This window comes from Calliphora vicina, chromosome 4 (assembly GCF_958450345.1).
Source record: "Calliphora vicina chromosome 4, idCalVici1.1, whole genome shotgun sequence".
In the NCBI taxonomy this organism is placed as follows: Eukaryota; Metazoa; Arthropoda; class Insecta; order Diptera; family Calliphoridae; genus Calliphora; species Calliphora vicina.
The window spans coordinates 23,710,688-23,725,390 of NC_088783.1; the positions used below are offsets into that span (position 1 = coordinate 23,710,688).

At 28.4% G+C, this 14,703-nt stretch overlaps 1 long non-coding RNA gene across 1 annotated transcript in view; it reads left to right on the top strand.

The window, feature by feature from the left end:
- Positions 1 to 14,370, top strand: part of LOC135956819 (uncharacterized) — a 128,535-nt gene extending 114,165 nt beyond the window's left edge. The window contains exon 3 of the long non-coding RNA XR_010576389.1: positions 14,320 to 14,370. This is a non-coding gene — a long non-coding RNA (uncharacterized LOC135956819). The remainder of the gene's footprint in view (positions 1 to 14,319) is intronic.
- Positions 14,371 to 14,703: the final 333 nt, after the last annotated feature.

The window sequence follows — 14,703 nt, forward strand, 5'->3', positions numbered from 1 at the left end:
ACCCAAGATATTTCCGGAAACACAATAAACATAATTTCTACTATATTAATTAATTGGGTTTCCGATCACATGTGATATCAATATGCTATTATGGTATTGAAAATCTGAAAAATCAAAATATCTCGGATACAAAGTACATAGACAATATATATAAGACCTTTGCAACGAAGTCTATAATTTGGATGGTCAATATGCCCACTTCGGGAAGAAAATCTAAAATTGTTTGAACTACATACATAAATAAAACTCTAGATAAATATTAAGGGTACTCATTTAAACGCTTAAGTTTCCCATTTGTGCAAATGGGCAAATTTGCGCGACATGTTTCATGAACCCACCTTTACAATTTTGTGCAAGTTTATACAGAAAATTTATATTTGTCAAATAAAAATACATAAATTCAACAAAAGCTTTAATAATTTTTTTTTCAAATTGTATAAATTTTAATTTTAAAATGTTGAATGAAAGTTAAATCTTTGGAACAAACGGTGGTATACATAGTTTGGAGGACTTTGTTTATGTTCTAGCTGTTGGTTAATGTTTTCATACACAATGTCATTTAATACAATCATTTTGTTCCAAAGTTACACAATTTTCACATGCACAAAATTTTTATATTTTATTTGATTTTTATTTCTTATAAATAAAAGTAAACAAAAGCAGCTGATTCATCAAATGCACAATAAATTCAAGTTTGCGAGTCTAAATTGTCGCGCAAACTTATCGGAGTTGTGCAAAAATGCACAGATTGCACAGTTTGCGAGGCTTTTAAGCGTTTACATGAGGACCCTTATTGTGTATTTAGGAAATTAATTTACCTAGTCAAGTTCCGAAGCTATTAGCTGATATTTCCAAAAAAATCAAAGAGACCCAAAAAAGGAAGTACAAGTACGAGCTAAGTACCATCTCCTCCATTCCAATTCATCAATGGCAATGATCATGATTCTGTATTACTTACAAGATAAAGTCTTACCCTCGACGTTCTCGAATTAATAATGACGAATGATTCTCAATGTCTCAAAGCTAATTTTGTTTATTTACGTATCCATTTAGATGAAAATGGGCCTAATCGCTCATGTTTGTCCAAAATAGTCCACTGCGCTATTTAGGTTCAAGAGATCGTGTTTTTTTTAACTTGAGGAGGAATGTTTACTTCACAAATATCAAAACTGATCACTGCCATCAGTGATACATTTTGGGTTACGTTTAGCATTGTGTTAAAATATGGGTGTAGTATTTGTGGATGTTTTACATGAATTTGTAAATAATATATCCAGCTGAGAATTCATTTTACTTTTCAAACATTATTTTGTGTTGCCACTTTTTCTGTTGAATATCTATCCCATGGAAATACCTATTTATACGAAGTTCCTGTGATGACTTCATATTCTTTAAGATCCATGACCTTCAAAGTAGATCCTGTATGGCAGAATTATAGATGAGATTTATATTTAATTTCCCGTCGATATTTTTTTAAACAAATACAAACTGCGAAGCGTTTTGCTTGTCTGCAGATACACCCAGAGTCTTTGGCGGGAATTGAACCCGCAACACCCAGATTGATAGTCCAGGACACTACAGTCTAGTCTATCGGGTCGAATAGGACGAATAGAGAAAACGTTGCCTTACAATATCTCAAGAAATTTAAGCATTTGAAGTAGGGTTCCTAATTTCCCGAACTTTTTAATTTCCCGGAAGGAAATTAAAAAATAGTTTCATTCCCGGGAGTTTTTAATACTAAATTAAATTAAAAACCAGAAAATTTGTTCCGAATAAATTAACTTATAATTGAACCAGGGTATTAAAAGTATAAAATAACTATATTTGGTTGTACAATATTGGTCCAGCCTTTATAAGGGTTTCTAATTTAATAGTGGCATTTTATAGGTATTGTCACAGTCGTAGTTTTAATCAGTATAAAATCAATAAATTCTTTGTTGAATAGTTAGAGACATTTTTCATATCTGATTGTAGATACATAAATTTGAACCACTATTATTGTTATTTTCTCTAAATATGAATAATATTCATTGAATATCCCTAAAAGTTGTATTGTTAGGCATCTTAATAATTTCTTTAAGAGCATAAACTTTAAATTAGATTTATTCTCAATAAACAAATTTTTCTGCTGTGGCTTGAGTTGAGTGAAAATAATTCGGTTATTTCAACCGTAATGCTTCTTTGCCAACTGACTATCTGTAGCTAGAACTGAAAAAATCTATGGATATAATAGAATGATTCAATTAGGAACACATTTGGCCATCGAAACGAATCTTAAAATTGTAACTTTTTAAAGAAAACTTATGAAGAAATTCCCGAAAATTTCCGACAAGCATTCCCGAAAATTAACAAAAAAATATTCCCGGATAATTTGAAGTGATATTTCTTAACAACAAATAAAAAGTGGTAAAATCGGAACCATATGCATAAGAAAATCCATGAAAGTAACCCTAATCCGAAACAATATTGGATACGAAATAGAAACATTGTGCCATTCTCGAGCAAATATCTCAGTCAAGGCACCTTCTTCAGATACATCCTTTTAAAAACACGCACTATTTTCTAAATTTACGACTGCATTCTTTAAACATCTGTTCAACTATTACTCTGCTCCTAACATTGTTGCTACATTATAATTTTTATTTTTCGGATACATACAAATAATAAAAAAAAACTTAGAGAGATTTTTTTCAAAAAAACTCAAAATCTCAAGCAATAAAAATAGTAATCAGTGGCCCAATTGTATAAAGAAAAAATTTCCCGCTCTTAACCATTTCTTATATAGGAAAAACTTTTTTATTAAGCACTCCCGCCGAGTTAGAAAGAGATGAGCGTTAAAGGAAAAACATTAGATGAGCTGAATTAAAAAAAATAAATAAAATGAAATAAAAAATAGCTACAAAATATAATGAAAAATATAAAAATTTGTATTTTTATGGTATGATTACAATAAACTTTTTTCCCAATTTTTTTTTACATTTTGTTGCTGCTTTCCTCTTATTCCAGGGAATTATAGTGGCAAGTAATAATAAAAATAGTAGTAGAATGAATGTCACAGGTCTCAAATGAAAATGGGTGGTTTATGAACAAGTTAAAGGAAGCTGCCTGACGTTGGCAGCACCTATACGTCTCAGTCGTCGTTGATTTAATGTGGGATTTTTTTTAGTTGGTTGTATTTTTTTCGGTGCTTTTTGGCAAATACTACAACAGCGAAGAACAAAAAAAAAATGTGAAACAAAACCAAAGGAGACATTAATTTTATTTTAGAATTTTTTTTCGTTGTTGTTGAGAATTGCGTGCAAGATACTTATGGAATAGGAATAGGAAAAAATGTAGAAAAATGTAACATAAAAGACTCAGCTAAAAGGGGGAAAATGTTTTTTTTTAATAAAAAAAACAATGTATCAAATTGTCTAAAATTAGAATATTGTGTGTAAATGTGATGTGTAATTAATAAACATTTTGAGTTTTAAAATGCACAATTTAACAGCTTTAATGGTGGAAATATTTGTTCTAAATAGTTATAGTTAACACCAATATTGTTAAAATATTAAACATATTGTTTAATATTTTTCTATTTTGGAATATAAAATTGTTTTTGAAATTAAATTTTAAGTATTAAATTTGTGTTCTACATAGTATTTAGTACATAATTTTGTATTAAATTTTTATTTATATTATAAGTTTTATTCTTTTTATATATTTTAGTATATAGGTTTTTACTAATTTATTTAAGTAATTAAACACATATTTTTTATCATATATATATTTTTTTTAATTAAAATGTTTAGTACTAATTATAATATGTATATAATATGTTAAATCAAACTGTGTGTACTAAAACATTCAGTACAAATTTTTTTAATAAAATTTTGATAAACATTTTTATATGTATATTAAATTTTAGTACAGAATATTTGGAAAACATTTTAGTACTAAAATATTTTGCACACAATTTTTGTGTACCAATTTTAGTTCTAAATTTACTAGCACCATGTTTTGTATTGAAATTTAGTAAATTCAATTTTTAGTACATCAGATTAGTACTTAAGTTTTGATACTAAAATTAAAACTCTTAAAAGTTTTATACTTTTAATATATTTTAGTAGACTACTAAATGTTAGTACTATTTTTTTTTGTAATGAAACACTTAGAATTATATTTTTGTATTAGAACTTTTAGTACTAATTATAGTACTTAATATATTAAATCAAATTGTGAGTATTAAAACATTCAGTTAAAAATTGTTGTACTCAAATTTTTAATGAAAACTATTAAATTTTAGTATTAACATTTTTGGTACACATTTATGTACTAAAATGTATATCATACAATTTGTTAGTACTAATTTTTGTTCTTAATTTATTACTAAAACTTTTTTTATTGGGGTTAGTACTAAGTATATATAAATATTTAATTTGTGGTACTAAATTTTTTAAGTTTTATTATTTACTTTGTACTAAAATTATGAGTTAGTTCGAATATTTTAGCAGATACTACATTAAATTTTTTATTAAAAATTTGTTCACCACATATTTAGCACTAAAAAGTTCATTAATTATATATATTTGATTTAAGTAAAAACTATTTTTTAGTACTGTTTTTATACTCAAATTTTTATTACACACTTACTAAATGCTTATTTTTGTCTTTAAATTATTTGTACCAATTTTGTTACAACAATTTTTATACCCTACACCACCATAGTGGGGAGGGTATTATGCGTTTGTGCAGATGTTTGTAACACCCAAAAATATTAGTCTAACACCCACCTTAAAGTATACCGATCGACTTAGAATTACTTTCTGAGTCGATTAAGCCTATTTCACCTAGCCCCCATACAAATGTCCTCCCGAAATTGGACTTTATCGGTCATAAATGTTTAATTTATATATGTATCTCCACAAATTCCGCTCCAAATAAGTTTTATATACACAAAATTCATGTCACCAAATTTTGTTACAATTGGTCCATAATTTGTCATAGCTCCCATATATACCCGCTTCCGAAAATCACTTTAACGTGCATAAATCGCTTAAAAATGTTGGTAAATACACAAAATTCAACATAGTTAAGTTTAATATAGACATAAATCACACGACCTAATTTCATGGTGATCGGTACATAATTGGTCATAGCCCCCATATAACCCCACTTCCGAAAATCACTCAAAAATATAAATTATTGAAATTTTAAAAGAAAAATTGTTTTGCTCTTTTACTTAGTGTAGGGTATTATATGGTCGGGCTTGACCGACCATACTTTCTTACTTGTTAATACTACATATGGGCATTTCTATGGTCCCGAACGCGACATTCGTACTTGAACAAAAATAAAGAAATCAGAACAATTTTTTTTCTTATTTTTGATAGCATATTTGTAGCACTGTTTTGTGCAAAATATATGTTTTTTCAATGAGTTTTTTGCAATATATGTATATTAGGGTGGCCCGTTTGTATGGAGAAAAAATAAGGTATTGATGTTCCCGTCTAAAATGAAAATTTGATTCATTCTAAGACTATGTTTTGAAATTTTTTCGTCCTGTGGTCAATATTTGGCGAGCTGGGTCAAAGGATAAAAAGGTCCTTTTTTGAAGTTTTTTACATTTTTTACATATTTCTTCCAAAGGAATTATGTATATGTAAATTTGGTATCATATGAAAGGTCTTTGAGAGACGCATTCAATTGGTTATTAAAAATTTAAAAAAAACATTTTAATTTACAAATTTTTGAAATTTTCGAAAAATTTTTTTTTTTTTTTTTAATTTTTTCATAGAATTTATTCAAATAAATATATGAAATTTCTTGATCATAAACATCATGTAATTTCAACGAAATGGTTTTTCTCGTTTTTTAAAATTCAGTCATAGTTTATTAAAGAATTGTTTTTAATTGAAATGGAATAATGTTACTATCAATTAGGAATTGTATTGTTGAAAACTTTGCATTGGTTTTTGTTTTACAACCTTTAGTATGGTTTGTCACGCGACATATTTTTCCGTCATGTGGGTAACATTATTATCTTTCAATGAATACGCGGTTTGAGTCGTTGTTAGGGTCTAATTGTATAAATCCAGGCCCAAGTGATAGTTTTACATGGAAAACAAAATATCCCAAAAAAAATTACACTTACGATTCCGAACGTGACACACTTTGAAAATGTTTAGTGTTATAATTAGCTGTTGTAACTCGTAAATTTTTTTCTGGATAAATTTTTTTACTTAAATTTTTTTAATGTTTTTCTTAAAGAATACTTTGGTGAAGGGTATATAAGATTCGGCACAGCCGAAAATAGCACTCTTGCTTGCTTTTACTCAAGTTGTTGGAGAAAAAATGTTTTGATGCAAACATTTTTAGGGAATTTTTTTTTTAATTTTGTAATTTTTTTTTAATTGAGTAAGAGCAGAGATTTAGAGAAATTTATAGAGACATAATAACAAGTAACTGGCCATAGATTTCTCTTTAAGTAGGAAATCTTTATAGTTTAACTGCAACCATCTTAACTAAAGTTCAATTCTTTTCATTCCTGCTTTAAACATGTACTTATTTTACCTAATTACGTTTAAAAATGATCCTGAAACCCGTACAACAACTTTAAATGCCCATTATTATCTGTCACTTAAAATGTTCATTAGAATTCAACTGCAGTCACTATGCACAATGTCTATTAAGGCAGCCAGATTTTAATAAGTCCCCTATGAACCGTTCAAAGAACTAAAACACACACAGAATATTATAACTAATGCAATCTATGACCCCTGATGCAACAGCAGCATTTCGGCTGCGTTTTTTTTTTATTTGTTTTTTACATTTTGTTTTAAGTGTTAAAAAATTAATGACTACTGCATTATGACCATTTGACATTTCAACAAAATTTGTAATGTTTTCTACAGTTCTGTGTGATCTGAGCTGGCTGGCTGGCTTTCATGCAAAATGATTCGTTCGTTCGTTCGTTTCGCGTGTTTGTATATGAATTTTCTCGTTTACCCCCCATACAAAAGTGCAACAACATTTAGACTAAATATTTTTCCAATATTATTGGCATTTAGGCATCTGTTATATCAATTAAAATTTTACAATTTTTCTGCATTGTAAATAAATACCGAGTTTTTTATGTATATTTTTTTAATGATTTTCTTTTTGCTTTCAGCTTTTACCCAAAAATAAATGTTAGTTTTATTTTGCATACAAAACAGAGAAATAAAATAAAAAAACTAAATTAAAAATAGGTACATTTTTATTTATTTTCGTATGTATGTTTTTGTATTTGCTTTTTATAATAATGTGTCTAATGAAGGTAGATATACAACAAAATTATTTTCATAATACTCGCATTTAGGCAAAAGGGTTTGTAGTTTGCTGAACAATGAGTACAAAACAAAAATCGCAAAAAAATTTAAACACAAGGGGGGTTTAGTTCAAAAAATACAAATAAAAAAAATTTAACTCTTTTTATTTTTGTGGAAAAAAATAAAAATTTATCAAAAAAAATAAAATAAAAATAAAGGAATAGAATTAACAACGTTAGGCGTGGTATATTATTTTTATGTGTGACTTTCATTATTTTAATATTGTATGTCTGTATGAAATATTCATATCACACATTCACATAGATACACAAATACTCACACATTCATATACATATATATCTATCTATGAGTCTGTGGATTAGTGTTGGTGTTTCATATTACTACTTACATTTGTATTTGTATAGTAAGTAGAGGTAGTAAGTAGATTTTTTAATTGTTTATATTTTTTATTTTTTTTTTTAATTTTTTGGGGAGTTTTTTCTTTTTTCCATTCAGCGGCGTTGAAGGTTAAAACCATAAACCTCTTGTCTAATATGTTCGTTGCTGCTTCTTTTTTTTGTATTTTTTGGTTGTTAATTCCATTTCCATTTCTATTTTATTTTTTCGTTTTAAAGCAATCAACATTTTTTTCACCGTTTTTTATCATTTAACTCGCACTATTAAATTAAAGTGAAAATGATTTGTTGTTATAAAATTAAGTGTGTATTTTGCTTTATTTTGTACAAAAGTGCTGCATACTTTATGCAGAGGGCTTAATGGAAGGGGTCGGTGGTGGTCTGTAACTGTCTGAGCCTTTTTTCAAAACAAGTGATTTTAATGCTTAAATATTTTGTTACAAATTTTACTTTTACCAGCTTAAATGTGTTACTATGTTTTCAAATGTTCTTAGACTCATTTTTTTTAGTTTCCAGTTATCGACCCAAATCAGATCAGATCTGTTTAATTATTAAGTCCATATGACCCTTCTTAAATCCAAGATAACATTAATATGTGTACAAATCACTTTTATAATGCTTCTAATTTGTATTTTGGAATTCAAATAAAATAACAGTTTTTTATAACCAAATGATCAAGCAAATTTTCTATATCCCAAGAGCATAGTCCCGCAAATAGAGGCATTAAATTTGTGTGCAAGTATGGGTAAACAATAAAATATCCCCAACAACATCAAGCAACTGATTGAAATATTTGTATTTTTACTCTCTACACACAGAAAACAGATCGATTGGAAATCACTTACTATTATTAATATTTAATCAAATGAACTGAAATTTTATAGTTATTATTAAATGATTTTAAACTCAACTAACTTTCTATGTTATGGACAGAAAAACCCTAATTTGAATCGAATTATGGTACTAACAACTCTAATGTTAGTTAGATGAACCGATATTGTATGAAATAAAATGTATATTATGAATTCGTCTACAGTAACTATCTATAATTCAGCAATATGTACTTCATTTCCAATTATTAGTTCATGTAATCGAAAATTCGATTATGATTTAAGAAAATCAAATTCGGTGTTCCGACAGAAAATTGTCTGACATTTTTGTATAATAACATTTCTAAAATAAAACATATTGAAAATGAAAAATACAAAATATAAATTTTATTGAATTTTAAATTTAAAAATTTCAAATTAGCTGATGGATATGAATGGGTAAGTATATAAGCTTTATCTTTTCTTAAAATTGTGAATATAACTATGTCTTAATAGCGTGTTTAAATCCATTTCAGATTTATTAACACGGAAATAACAAATATCTGCATCAAAAAATGCTAGTAGAAATTTTCAGCTTTTAATGAAGATTGGGAGCTTTATCTCTCGTTCCTTTATAGCTAGCAAGACTTTATTTGAAATTATTTTAATTTTTGCAATTAAATTTGGATGAATTTGGAGTGCTCAAAATAGAAAAGATATGGTGGCGTTTTTGTAATCACTATCAGCCTTAATGTGAACAAGGAACATATGGAAGTAAATATGGACTACATTAAGAAATTCCCGTAGGAAAATTGCTGCTTTTTACAAAAATGTGCGATTTATCTATCGGAGCCTAATAATCTTTGGAACGTTTTTCATACTTTGCATTGGAATTTGACAACATGACTGAGGTCTCAATAGAAACCCAACAATATCTTCACGTCGCGAAGTGAAGAATAGCATGAATATTTACATTATTTGTTTCATTGTAATACTAACAATTATTAGTTTAATCTTAAGATTATGTTTATATATTTAGAATAAATAAATTGGGAAAAAATAAATTTGCATATAATTAGTTCTTAAAATAAAAAAATATTTTAGGTACCCCTACCTACATATCAGTTCCTAGCACCGAATGGTTTCATTTTTAATAGTTGCGTGTACCATTAATTCAGCAATTGATTTGTGCTCATACCATATATTCAGTTGCTTCAATCGAATTCTGAGATAGTACGTGCAACCGACAAAATTCGATTGGAGACAAATTCGGTTGCAATAACGAATCTGTTTTCTCTGTGTATTGTTTACATTCGGGTTGTGTACGTGTAAATTGACGACAATCTTCGTATTCTGGACAATACTAGCGAGGAACTATGCAATAGAGGGAAGGGAACTGCCAACATTTTTGAAAATTAATGAATGGTTTCTAATCCTATAACTATATTTAATATATTTAAATATTCTTTAGGTTAGCTATGATCTAATCTTAATGATCTCCTAATAAGCATTTTTACTGTAATTCAAGTTGAAAGCAAGTGTAATTCAAGCCTTTAGTCCAGTGTCAATCAATTGAATTATAGTTATATTACACACGCAGAGAAAAAATATAGTTGGGCATGGTTACTGTAACCATTTCAATATTGTTACAAGTTTTTTAACTATATTATAGTCACAGTAACCATTTACATGATTGTGGTAACCATAATATGGTTAATTTACGATTCACATGATTGTATCAACCATATATATGGTTACAGTAAACAAATATATGTTTGTGACAACCATTCATATGATGAAGGACTTATCATATTATGTTCCTCTCGGCTCAAGGCTTATCATAATCCGAGAACAACATATTATGATAAAATTATTCATCATAAATATGGTTACCACAAACATATATTTGTTTACTGTAACCATATGTATTTTTTTTCTGCGTGCACTTTATATCAATAGCATTCTCTAGTAAAAAGGAAAAATTAATTCAAGCCTCATATTTTTTGTTTGAAAAATATTTAACTTTTTCAATTATTTCTCAAGTTTAATTCCAACAAAATGTTCAAGTGCTTGAATTTTTGGGTCTTTGGTGCATATTGGGCTTGTTCAATTTAGTGTAGGTTAAAATAGTATAATTTTTTTGAGAAATTGATTATATATTAATCTATTAAAAACAATTATGTGGTGTCTCTTCCTTTAACCGATTATGTGGTGTCTCTTCCTTTAACCGATGTAACTTTTGCAGTACTTCTATTTTCACAAGTCTCGGAGTGATAACGTGTTGAGCAATTGTTCCAAATTTTCCACAGGAGTGTTCTAGGGCAATTAATGACAAAGGTTCTCTCAATTTGACAGTATGTCGCATAATGGTCATTAAATATAAGTTTTTGTAAAGCATCAATGTTTTCTGATTATGAAAATTCGTTCTGGAGAGTGGTGCGATCGCGATCAAACTCTTTAAAACTAATTCATCTAAAAATTTCGTGTGTAGTCCCGAGAATATTGTTATTCGGAAACATTTTTCCATAGTTGGCTGAGGTAGGAACAAAAACCTAATTGTTTAAAAATATTCGAGGGACACAGTTCTGTCAGAAATATTTGGTAGAATATGTCTCAAAAAAAAAAAAAAATTTAAACCAAATTATTTTTAGATAATTTTTTTCTCCAAAAAAATTAGTTTCTATTTTGTGTCGAATCTTATAAATTCATATCTGAGGACTTTGGAATGATGATTTCATCGTTATATTAACTTCCAGAATATACCAATAATGGTGAAGGGTATATATTCCTTAAGATGGACCAAAGGCCCATTTTGAAAAAAAGTTTTTGATTTTGCAAAAAAAAAGTTACAAAACATTTATTTTGATAGATATCCAACTCACATCCCACTAAGCGACCAAAAAGCTAGTGTTTATAAACCGGTTAACCGAAAAACAGGTTTTTCTTCAAAATCTCGGTTTTTTTGCGAACCAGTTAATTTAAAATGTTGATTTTCGGTTAACCGGTTTATCCGGTTTTTATCACTCGGTTAACCGGTTTTTAAAATTTGGGACTAAAATTAATAAATCTCACGTTTTTGTTAATTTTTAATATTTATTGTATACACATTATTGGTCTTATTTGAAACATAAACTGCTGATTTACAATACAAACCTATTTAGATTAATATTTTTAAGAATTACAATGATTCTAATTAGTAGAGGAAGATGAGTCTACTTTAAAACTTTTTCAGAATAAATTTCACATAATGAAACTATTAAAAATTAAATTCCGCATAATTCTATAAGTTTTGGCTAAATCTTACTAATGATTCATTAAAATTAGTGATGATTTTACCAAACGTTAAATTGAATTCGATGAACATACCTTCTTGCAAAAAATTTGACCTCATTAGCTTTTCAGAAATATTACAGGAGAGACAAAAAACGTTCTAAAATCCATAATTTTAAATATTTATGAAATCGGAAATAGAGTTTTTTATAATGACAAATAATCGCAGCTAAGAGGAAGTGCGTTTGCATCTTATAGGTCGTTTTTTGGGACTTGTAACATTTCATATCAGAAAGTCGAGGTGATAATAAATTTCAAAATTATCAAATATTTAATTAAAAAAGTGATTTACATTTTTTGGTTGAAATTTAATGAATAAACCAATAATTTAAACAAGTATTATATATTTAGTAACATATTTATACTCAATTCCATTTGACTGAGATAATAATTTTGATATATGGACATAGCACTATTGTATATTTATAGATATTTAATATTAACCATTCCTGACTACTAAATATTAAAAAGTTTTAAAGCTGTATATACTTTATTGGACATTTTATGTTTTCTACACATATATGACGGTTAACCGGTTTTTTGGTACCGTGAAATAGCTCCCAAATGAAATAAATCCCAATGAAATAACTCCCAATGAAATAATTCCCAGCAAAAATGAAATAATTCCCAAACTTGAAAAATGAAATAACTGCCAAAGGGTGAAATGAAATTACTCCCAAAAACAGGCTTCGCTCAGAAAAGTTTTTTGTATTGATGGCCTTCGGCTGGCCACTAAGGTTTTCTCCTCTGGGATATATCAAAAACTGGCTTCGCTCAGAAAAGATTAAGATATCGTAACGACCTGACAAAGGCCGACAATGTAAAAAGAATCTTTTCTGAGCGAAGCCGGTTTTTGATACAACCCAGAGGAGAAATCCTTTGCGCCCCGCCGAGTTTTTAATATATTGCTTTTGCAAAGTAGAACCTAACAAAAATTAAATAACTCCCTATACAGTGAAACAACTCCTAATTCTCATAATAAAATGAAATAAAACCCAACAAAAATTTCATTGGGAGTTGTTTCATTGGCAGTTATTGCATTATGAAATAACACCCAGCTAAAAATTATGAAATTACTCCCTATGCGTTAGGATTTGTTTCATAATGAAATAACTTCCAAGTTGTATGAAAAATTTGTTGGGTGTTATTTAATTTTTTCGTGGGGAGTTATTTCATTTGGGAGTTATTTCACGGTACCGGTTTTTACGATGTCGGTTAACCGAAAAACCGGTTTTTTAAAAAAGGCCAATTTTCGGTTAACCGACAAACCGGTTTTTTATAAACACTACAAAAAGCTCATCAAGGAAAAGCTCTTTTCAAAAAAAAAAGGGCACATTTTCAAAAAAAAAGTCAAAAAACATTTGATTTTGGAAATTTGTATGGGGCTAGGTAAACTCATGGAGAGATATTTCCCATTTTCAATACCAAACATACCTTATCAACAGAGAGTTTCAGCCAGCGAGCTCCTTTCGTTTGGGCCATATCGTGTTTTCAACAGACAGACAGACAGACAGACAGACAGACAGACAGACAGACAGACAGACAGACAGACAGACAGACAGACAGGACAGATAGTCGGACATAGCTTGATCGTCTTAGAATTTTATAAGGAGCCTGAATATATATATACTTTTAGGATATATATATACTTTGTGAGGAATTTTTCGGAATGGCAAAAAAAAACATTTTGCAATAAACTATGACCTCACCAGTAAAATAATTTCCAAATTTTAGAGCCAATTTGGATTAGCGATATCTGATCATGAAAATGTATTTCAATTCTTGAAAAAGTTATGTTAAAAACTCAAAAACAATTCATTTTATTATCTATCGAAAACTGAATTTATATTCCGCAAATTGTTTATAAAAAATTATTTTAGTTCTTAAATAGAGTGAAGGAACATTTTCAATAATATAATTTTAAAAAAGAAACTTTAAAGTCATGACAACATATTACGTCTAACATGCTTCATTATAATTTAGCGTAAATTTAGAATTTTCTCTTATATAACAACTAAAAAATTACTGATGAAACCCTTAAAAAAAAAGTAAAAATAAAACAGTAAAATTAAAAGGGATCCACAAACAAAACTTCTAAATTCATATGAAAAAAAAACGTGACATGAAATAACAATAAACTCCCCCAACCACCCACAACAAACCTCTACCATTCTCTTTACATTGATCCCCCCATGTAGGCCCTCAGCCCACTGATTATCTGCTTCTAAATAAAACATATTCTAACATTATGTGTAGTAGCAGTAATAGTAGTATATACTACTATTATTACTATGTTTGGATGTATGTATGGATGTGAATATGTCTAAATGTTTGTATTTAGTTGTGTATGTGTGCATTACGTCTAACGATGTACAAACATTTGCCCTCAAACTTCTAATTTAGAAAATAAAATACAAAAAAACATTGTCGAATTCATTACTCTTTTCTTCTTTTTTTTTTGGCATTTTTTTCCAGACTAAATACTGAATAGCGACGAACTACAACAAGCAAACAAAAAACACAAAATTGGTGAGGTTTTTTTTGCAACATATTCTGCACATACAACTACCACACATATTTGTAGCTGCTACTTTGTTCATATCGTGTATAAAATACTAAAAATCTAACAACTACAACATTAACAAATAAAACAACTGGGTAAAAAAAGCGACATTAAAAAAGAACATAGAATTTTGAAAGGACTCATTTTTTTCGCGTCTATATGTGTGTGTTTGTTAGCAAGTAAGCGAAGGAGGGAGTATCTGTGTGTGTATAATTTGGGAATTCTCTTACAACCAGCCGCCCGCCACATACCTCCACTAACCAACGTCACTTACAACCGGCGTGGAAAATATTTAG